Source organism: Salarias fasciatus, chromosome 6 (genome assembly GCF_902148845.1).
Source record: "Salarias fasciatus chromosome 6, fSalaFa1.1, whole genome shotgun sequence".
Lineage (NCBI taxonomy): Eukaryota > Metazoa > Chordata > Actinopteri > Blenniiformes > Blenniidae > Salarias > Salarias fasciatus.
In genome coordinates this window covers 25,886,432-25,896,733 of record NC_043750.1, presented here as the reverse complement: position 1 = coordinate 25,896,733, position 10,302 = coordinate 25,886,432, and the positions used below count along the sequence as shown (strand labels likewise).

At 38.6% G+C, this 10,302-nt stretch overlaps 1 protein-coding gene across 8 annotated transcripts in view; it reads left to right on the top strand.

Annotated features, from left to right (window-relative positions):
- The first annotated feature begins 9,242 nt into the window (after positions 1–9,242).
- Positions 9,243–10,302, top strand: part of myh10 (myosin, heavy chain 10, non-muscle) — a 41,240-nt gene continuing 40,180 nt past the window's right edge. For 4 of the 8 annotated variants that reach the window (XM_030094625.1, XM_030094623.1, XM_030094622.1 and 1 more), the window contains exon 1: positions 9,243–9,409. The gene's annotated coding sequence lies outside the window, so the exon portion shown is untranslated. The remainder of the gene's footprint in view (positions 9,410–10,302) is intronic. The other 4 variants (XM_030094628.1, XM_030094627.1, XM_030094626.1 and 1 more) reach the window with 1 other exon arrangement.

Genomic DNA, 10,302 nt, shown 5'->3' with positions numbered 1-10,302 from the left:
AGATGGGGAGGAGAGAGAGGAGAGCGTTCAGGGTCTCTGACAACAACCCCACTGCACTTCCAACCTGACAATTTACACACACACACACACACACACACACACACACACACACACAGAGAGAGAGAGAGAGAGAGAGAGAGAGAGAGAGAGAGAGAGAGAGAGAGAGAGAGAGAGAGGTATGCTTTTACGCTGATGATACTGTTCCATCGTTCTGTGTTGCTATTTCTGCCTAATTGGTCAGTGAAAGATTCTTCTGAAGTACCTGTAGGATACTTTATATTACAATCAACTATCTGTTCGATGAGCCACGTCCCCACAATTGCTCAAATCCTCTTCATGTTTCATGTTTTTGGATGCTGTGCGTTCAAAGAGATGCCCACAGTACAGCAAACGGCACAACTCAGGTATCAAACCTGTGTATTGTGACCCAATGCCAAGTAAAACCATAGCTGCTATCACAATACTTAGTACAAAAGTCTCGCATACGGTGACAAGAAGTATTTTAAGGTTTTCTCTGTCCAGTTACAGCTGTTGAAAGACTCTAAGACAAACAGTATTCCTTGTGAGCCTCTATCTCTACTCCCAACGTGATCATTTGCTGTCAGCCGTCATCTTCAAGAGGAGTTTGAGTGAATCAGTTGTACAGCTCTGTTAGTATCACTAATAACAAATTAAGTCACTTATAATGTTGGAATGTAAAACACTGTCATTTTGATGAGTAAATAAAAACGCACTGGTTTGAAAACATAGGATTAGTACATTTTAATGTGATAATTGATCCAGAAATGGGCATACGTGCTATTGGGATTTTTGATAGTGTGTGAAAAATAAGATGAAGTATATTGTAGTTTTAGTCATATAATCTTTTGACAATCATTCTCAGACCACTGACAATAGCCGCCATACAAGACTTTCAGCATTTGGTTGTGCTAATTGGGATTCAAATGTGATGCTCGATGGGAGCGAGAAGGGGAATTGAACCACCAGCCTTGGGCTGTGTGAATTTCTGTGCCCTGTAACCACGGGAGAGGTCGAAGCCAAGAGCGTTCCCTCACCCCGTTAGACTGGTAACACTTAAATCTGCTGAAAAGAAAAAAAAAAGCTCTGATGAGAAAATACAGTCTACTCAGAACCGAACAACAAACACAGCTGGGGCAGCATTCAGCTTCGGAAGAGCAACATTTTCTTTTTGCGTCCACAAGTTAGTGAAGAACAGAAGTGGAGCCTAAAAAGAGCAATACTTGACATTTGTCAAGTTGCCATATCTTGGGAAAATGGAAATGGCTCTCCATGTCAGATTCGCCTGTGCTCTAATTTCTGTCACAATAAAACAAGCAGCCACAGATTTTGGACACCTGGTGCAGCCAAAACAGGCCGCAGTTCATCTTTTTAATTTGAACCAAACACTATTCGATGCTGAACAGACTTCGCAGAACATAGTGTGCTCTGAGTGACAATAAACATAAACCATGCATGTGGGGGCCATAAAGCCCCAACAATGAGCTGAATGACACTAAAAGACTTCACAAAGTCATTAAAACATCCACTGATTAATTGCTACGAACTTATTACTGTCACTATCGCTTCTCATTAACTTGGGGCTTTGAAGCCACTGTGTATTCTGCTGCCCCAGAGTGGATTAAAATATCACTACGTTCAGGTTTAATAGACTGCAGGACACCAGTAGTAATCATTTAACAGCAAATGATGAAAAATTCTCCAAATTAAATGATAAAAATAACATTTGCTTGCAATCATATACTTGCAACAAGGTTCTAAAATCAAAATGTCACGATATCCAGCTTCATAAGAACTTTGCATTTCATATGATGTTAAAAAGCTGCATTAGACTCTCGCCCTCACACATTTCCTCGGTCTTGATTTCTGAATTGTGAGGATGAAAACATCAACATGTGCTGCCTCCACATTCAGCTTTATATGAATACACTCAAGAAAATATTGAACCGCTCCAATGTGCATAACTGTTGAAAATTCCCCTCATCACTGCTTTCTATATGATAATGGTGTTTAACCTTCCCACTCTGAGGAACGTAATAACGGACAGGTACCGATACAACATTGCTGGAAAATTGCTATCTCAAATCCAATCTCTGCTGCTGTGAGGGTTGTGCTCGTATTTAAAGCGTTCCAGTGGCTGGTTTGATGCGGGAAGAGACACCAAGCAGAACTGATCCAGGAAAGTCTGTCTCTGCTGTTCTTCTGCTTCAGTTGTCACCCTGGATTTTTAGAATGCAAAGCAAAAGCTTGAGCTCCATTTGCCTCAGATCAGTCTGATCCGTGAGCTGCTCTCATGTTTGCTGAAAGTTGTGTGTTTTATTGTACACCTGTATCTCCTCGATAAATATCTTGACTAAAGAGGTTTTTGACATACATGATACAAGATTGTTCTTCTTTCTGCTCCTTTTCTTTCGTTTGTTTTGTGTTCAAACTGACATTGTTGTATTCTTATCATTTTTTTTGTTTTTGTGTTCTTGTTTTAAACGAAAGAAACAAATAAATAAATAAATAAATAAATAAAATACATTTGGTAGCCACAAAGAGTAAGTGAAATTACATTATCTGATCTAATACAATTCTTTGCGTGTGTTTTGTCTGACTGATTCAAATTGCATGTAAATGTACACACACAAGCTTGAACACTAAAAAAAAAAAAAACTTAAATAAAAACAAAACAATGGCATTGCATGCATCATGTACACTAGTTCTAATTTATTCATAGTTTCTAATTGACTGATGGCTTTCACAGCTACACAGCTGCTCTTCTACTGACCTATATTGATCTGATTCATCAAATTAAAAACAAAAACTATTAACCAGATACCAAGCAGACAATTATACTTTTCATGATATTTAGTTACATATTGACGTTACATGCTGTACTGAGGGTAGTTTAAACATGACTGCAAACAAAGAAAAGAAAAAAAAAATGATGAAAGGAAGGTGGGATTCAATAAGTTTTTACTTCTTTCCACTGTGTTTTGGATGTTTGCAAAGGTTATGTATCATGATATCATATCCTTAGTTTATTTTATGTACAAAATGAGTGAAGTTCAAATCGAAATCTGCTTGAAAACTTAATTAGTGTCATTAGAAGTTCATTTTCTGCATCTTTAAGAGACTAAACAATGATCAGTGCTCTATAAAAATGTCACAATAGAAGAAGTGCTCAGATTACTTATACTGTATTTAAGAATTTCATGTTTATCTCTCTTATGTGACACTGAACAACATATTTCTGAGAAAACTGTTCAACAACAACCAGAAGTTTTGTTTGAAAAAAAAAAAAAATCAGGAAAATGTCCTTTAAACCAAAACAGTCACTGATTGTTAATTATTGATCAGGTAAACGATCAAGACAACTTTCTGTCCACTTCTTCATGTAGCCAGCTGCTCTTTGTTACAAACACAAACCTTTCAAGTGAGTGTGACATGATGATGGATGAGTAACGGTATCTGCTTCAGGGGGAAGTTACACTGACGATAGAGCCTAAGGGAAGCTCTGCTTCTTTACAAACTGTATGTCCAATATAGAAGCAGACACTTCTCCCGGGAAGGAGGAAGCTGACGATGACTCAGGACGGAAGAAGAAACAGAGCAGATGTCATTACAGCCAATATATTAACTACTACCTAATTAAAATGGGTTGTTTTTGCTTTAACATAACTTTTGAATGGCCAGACATCAAGTTTAAAGCCTTCCTACCATCCTATTTACACAGTTATGATAATCCCATCTTTTCTCAGACAGAATCTACAACTCCTAGAATGGAAAAAAAAACAACACCATTTGTGTTTTTTTCCTTAAATGCCTGATTGAACTGATTTTATTTCCAATTCGTACCAAGATATGAATGTGTTCTCAATAAAATATTGCAATATCAAAGTTTACTGAGAGAAATAAAAATGTGTTTGTGGGGTTTTCCTTTGATTTGGACTGTTTGGACTATACACAATCAGCCTTAATTTATTAATGAACTTTATCTGTTTTGTGAGTAAGCACAGATGCTGTTCTGTGATTTTCACAAAAAAGTATGAAACTGCTGTCTAATACAGTATATGAGCCCAACTAAAAGAAAGATAATCTATGTATAAGCTTCACTTGTTAGTGGCGTCACTCTTAAAGGAAAAAAGAGCAAGGTAATACGAATAATCAAGAATAATTACATGTGAGATAATTCATATTTAACATTATAGCAAGATGAGTCAGGGAAAAAAACTATTTCTAAAATGGTTCCAGCCAAGTGAAATAAATATAACTTTCAAATCCAGTGATGGTAACAATTGCTCATTTAGATGGAGATTTTTCAAGTAACTGAGAGCACAGACAGCACATCAATCTACCTGTGTAGAAAACTGAGATGCTCAAAGAGGTCAAACGTTTATCTCAATCCAATCTGGTGTGGCAGTATTGAAATGGCCACATTTGACATTCCTTATCTGAGCTCAGGAGGAAAAAAGAAAAGAAAAGATGAGGAATTTTCTTTTTTAATATAAACTGCCGTCTAGACAAAAGCGGGAGGGAGATGGTGAAGGACGATGCTGATGACAGGTCTATTATGCCACAGAGGCGACAGGAGAAGCCAACAATTGAGAGAGGGAGCTGTCGCAGCATTTTGCAAAATGGCAGATTCCTGTGCCACACCAAAGGGTGTCACTCTGTCACCCATCAAGATGAGATGAAATAACTCATTCAGGCATCTTGCATCTGTCACACAAGCTAAGCTGCTGCTTTCTGCGTGGGAGATTCAGGCAAAATACTCTGACCAGCTGTGAAGCAATGCAAACTAGTGTGAAGACAAATCACCAAACAGTCAGAAGATTCAATCATATACCTGATATCTCTGATTAAACTCTGTCCAACTCTTATCAGTTTTAGAAACAGTGAGAATTGCAGTTTGGCCATAGGGAGAAGACACGACAGTGTTTCTGTCAGAAAATGTCAGCATGAGAATGAGAAATGCCTGTGACGGTGGTCCAGTGACCTGATCTGGATCTGTCAGTCTGAGAATGAGTCAAGCTTTACCTTTACTTCTGCTGCCCTCTACTGTCTGCTGTGCTTTAACATACACGTTGTAAAATACTTTGAAGACTGGAAGGTTAAGAAAAAATAAATAAATAAAAAAGATAATCCACGTACTTTCTAATTTCCATCTTAAACATGATAACAAATCTGAGAGCTGTCTCTCAAGACACGTTTTAATATCCATATCTGGAAAGTAGAGATGCTAAAATGATGTTAGAGCCAAAATACTCAAAAAAAAAAAAAAAAACTGGTGAAAAAGTCCTTGAGTTCAAATTGAAAAGTGATACAAATGTGAACTGATGCTGCACCTCACGTAGGGATACTGCAAACTGAGTCTTATTAATAACAAAAATACAGCCATAAATGACTGATGGATTTATATCCATATGAAGTTTTACCTTTAGTGTCTCTCAGAGGCAGAGCGTGGGTCTCAGAACAGAGGGGGCGGAGCATTCTCTACGGGCCCTTATGACAGTAATTTTACCATTCAAACAATCCCTCATGCTGCCATCAAACAACACACTAATGCTCACTTTTATTGAGCCAAGCAAACCTATATGCCTCAGAAAGGAGAATAGACTCACAAACCAGTTCACAAACTTGTTCAGAAGAACAAATACACAGACGCACGCACACACACTCACAAATGTAGCCTGACAGGTGTCACTCAGAGCGTCCGCTGTCCATGGTGCTGAAAATGCAGATAAAAACTTACTGGCTAAATCTGTACCATCTTTGATACAGCTTAAATATAAAATGAACACAGCTGGTCTAAAATTACACAATCTATTCAGATAGATATAGACACAGCTATCTATATCTTTTGGAATTCACGTATATTAGAAAAAAATAGACTCGGCGGTCTCTTGCAGTTGAAAGCAACACAAGGCACATTCAAATAGGCAGGTGTTTAAGACCACAGCATTCTGATAAAGATAATATTTCTGAAGGTTTCACTGACTCACCAGTGGCTCCGATGTTAGGTTTTGGGTAGTACTGCTAGCAGCTAGCATAGTGTTTAGCATACTGTTTAACTTCCCTCCAAAGAGTTCAGATCAAGTGCAAAAGAAAAAACTCCTTCATGCCGCACAGCCAATCAGCGCTGCTTACAGCTCTGATGCATTCATGGACAGTCGTAATGTAAGTATTGGCAAATTGGAGCCCACAATCATATGCGTACCTTCTCGCACACACTGCACATTTTATTATAATAATTTATTTACGAGTAAATGTGAACCCATCACATGAAACGGGGCCCTATGACCTTGTGGGCCCCGGGGCGACCGCCCCCTTGCCTCCACTCTGGCTCCGCTACAGGTGTCTATTGATTATGGATTGGTAATGGATTGATTAATAAAACAGACACAGTTGTCATATTGGCTTGTATACAAAGGGACAGTTTCATTCTTTTAATTTTTTCTTTTGTAACTGTAAAGCCCTTAAAAAGCCTTGGGTTTAATAAAAACTCCAGAAATGAAGTATTTGAGGGCTGCAGAGTGGTTATCATTCTCCCTTCACATTTCAAATCATGTTTGGGGGACTTTATAAGGAGCTTGCTACCTCTCCCTGCCAGTGTGTGGGTTTCTTTCGGCCCACTATGTTTAAGAAGCAGAGGTGTCAAGAAAGTACTTTCCCATGCCATGTTTTCCATGTACCCAGTCAGTTCTCGAAGAGCTGGGCTGATTGTGATCACCTGGGCCCAGAACTGTTTGTTGCAGGTGATTCAAATCAGCCCAGCCCTTTGTTAACTGACTGGGCACAACAAAAACATGGCATGGGAAAGTACTTTCTTGACACCTCTGTTAAGAAGTAATTGATTACTCTAATTATGTGTGAATGTGAGTGTGCATGTTTAACTGTCTCTTTGTGGTTTTTTCCTGTGATGTCCTTGGAAGCACAAAAAATGCATGTCTATTATTGAAATATTTTCTGAAATACTTCAGAGGCCCAACATATTAATAAGAGTTCGAAAGCAGAGGAAGAAAAAAAGACAAAAATTCTTTGTTGTATTCTGTGTTTAATACCCCAAACTGCATTTATTGAAATTCTAAGTAAAATTAATAGTTATGTGTAGGTTTTTTTGTGATGCATAAGCAAGAGCATGCAATGAGATGATCAAGTGACCATAAATTACGTGAGAATAAAAAATGAATGCATATACATACACACATAAACACCAATGAAATTAAATTTACTTGTAAGAAACCTAGCAAATTCTAGTTCAGAGATGAATTTTTTTCTCAGGCAACATTTTTTTCTTTGCAGATAATTTGCTTTTCTGTCATTCTGATGATTCAGCCTGTGTGTTGGGTGACCCAATCCCCACCAATGCCATTTTCCTTTTTCTCTCTCAGGCAGTGATAAATATGGTACAAACATTTTCCAATTTGGAGTATGTCCTGCTGAAATAGTTTATTTCATTGTGCTATGATTTGTGTTTCCACTGTGTATGCATACTGTACATGTGATCATTTTCTTTTGAGTCAATGCTCATTTTTTTATTGTAGGCATTGTTAAAAGAAAATTAGATTCATTTTATGTGCTGAAGTGTTTTTCATTGTGTTTCAACACATCTAAATATCAACAGAAGCAGTAGTGATATCTGTCTTTGATCAACAGAGGGCGCTATTTAAACACAGTAAACAGTCTTCTCAGTTGGTACTCCTGGAACTTATCACTTCTAGGTTTTATGGTTAATTTGAGATAATTATGTGATTCCTTATTTCATTTAGATATGTTGGAGATAGCAGCCATGCACAAACAGCAACAATTAAACAGAAACGACTAAACCAAGCAATGTGAACGCAAAAACATTGGTTTGTAATTCATGGGAAAACAAAGCAAATGTACTGTAAATATTTTCTCATATATTTACTCCTCCGTGATAAAAAGTGAAAATGTGAACTGCTGTTTGGAATAGAACAGAACATTTAACGGTATTTATTATTACTTAGTTCCAGACATGTCAAAACCATGACGTGAAACAAAATACAGACATATAAAAAGGAAAAGAATCTATTTATACGAACATGAATTAATCTATACATCCACAGAAACACCTATCCATACCTATACAACCTCTCTCTCTCTCTCTCTCTCTCTCACACACACACACACACACACACACACACACACACACACACACACTATATATATATATATATATATATATATATATATATATATATATATATATATATATATATATATATATATATATATATATATATATATATATATACATATATGATAAGCTACACTCTCAATGTAAATACACCTATCTAGACATACATACACATATAGAAGGATCATCATCCCCGTAATGAATATTGAGCTCAGTTACACAAACAAAAAGGTACATAGTAAGTGATCTATCTATCTATCTATCTATCTATCTATCTATCTATCTATCTATCTAATAATGGATCCATAATTTACAAGAAGATGCATCGATCACGACAGGCGTTTTACCAATTCAAATTAGCACACAATGGTTGCAATCTATCACATGGTTACACCTGTCCAATCCATTGATCTTGCCCGTTTGTGAATTGTGGTTTAATGTGGTTGCACAGGATCGCTCCTTCAATTGCACTGCCATTTCTTTTTTAACTTCTTTGTGCTTTCAGATTTGTATTTTATGTAGTGAGTCAGGCAGTTTATCTGCAACCAACAACTATGCAAGAAGAGGCCTTTTTCAAACTTTAATAAAACCATTTGATATGGTCACTATTTTTTAACGACCAAATACATTAATTAAACTCAATTAAATGACGAAGTTGAGAAAAAAAATAAAAGAATATCATACTTTGATTTTTTTTTTTCTATTTTCAATCTCCAAGTCTTTTGATGACTGTCCCATAAAAGTCAAAGAGCGTAAAGATTCAAGCTTCAGAATAAACGTGACCTCAATTAGGACATTCATTTATCGTTTTCCATTCTGAAACCTTTGCACAACCCTGTGTGGAGTACAGAATAATACCTGCCCGGCTCCCGGGCCCGGGTCACGCCGCAGCAGCATCCACCGGCCTGCAGGTGTTCTTATCTTTGGGCGGCAGTCGTCAACTATCAAAGTTTTGGGGCTGCAACTTCTGTTTCCACCAATCACGGCGCGGTGTCACACTTCTTCATCCAATCAGAATCCGACATAGCGTGGTGGGCGTCACCCTGGAGAAGTGCGGCGGTGCGGCGCATCCTCCCGGGCCGGAGAGAGTTCGGTTGAGAGGGTGCTGGATGGTGGAGGAGTACCACTGATGAGAGAGCGGCCGAAGGACGGGATTCGGTTAACACGCATCTGAGGACTGTTTTATCTACATACCGGATACTGAGAGGGACCAAGGCGCGGTGTCTTCATCCACTACGTGCGGTGAGTCCGGCGCCGGAGCCGCGGCCGGTCGTTTTTAGCGAGGATGTGGCGGGTTAGCGGCGGTAACCGTTAGCTAGCGGATTATTGTGCCATGACTTTTTAATGATGGAGGACCATCAGCCCTGCTAACGTTAGCCGCCGCCGCGGAGCCTTCACAGTGGGTTTCATTACAATCTTAATTCAATATTTGCGCCACAGAGATCTATTTTTGAGGTTACGGGAGCTGGCGGGGCGAAACGGCGTGGTCATTGTCCGCCTGCTTTTATCCCCACCCAGACGTCTTTGAGCCTCCCACACCCATGATGGGAGGCTGCACAGTTCATCCCACAAACTCCCATCTGCGCTCAAATTAAGACAATCTACACCGCCGGATTCGCCCAGTAATGCATCATAGTTGTATTAAGATCCCCCGCAGCCCCTCGGCTGTGTTCGGTCGGACATGCTGTGTTGTGTGAGTCTTTCCAGGTATCTGAGATCAGGCTCAGCACGCCAACTTTGAGCTAACGTTAGCAGCTAACCTATCCTAGCCGCTGCAGCTGTTTGGCCTGGCCACGACGAGCTGTTTCCACAAACTAAAATCCAATCAATCCACCCAACTTTGAATGCAGACCATGTTTAATGCAGGTTTGAGTAATTCCACTAACCTCGTGCACAGATGACTGACAAGTCTGCTCATAAACAGCCATTGCAGGCAAAACTAGAATGCAGACAAAGACTTAGAGGTAAGACAATTGTTGAAAGCTGTGGAATCAATGTGTTAATTACCATAAAGACAAATTAAATGTCATTCAGGAAAACAAAACATAATTTCTAAATGACTGCAAGGATACAATATATTGATACTAAAATAAATGAAATTGCTGGTAGATTCATAAAATAAGCCATGGACGAAT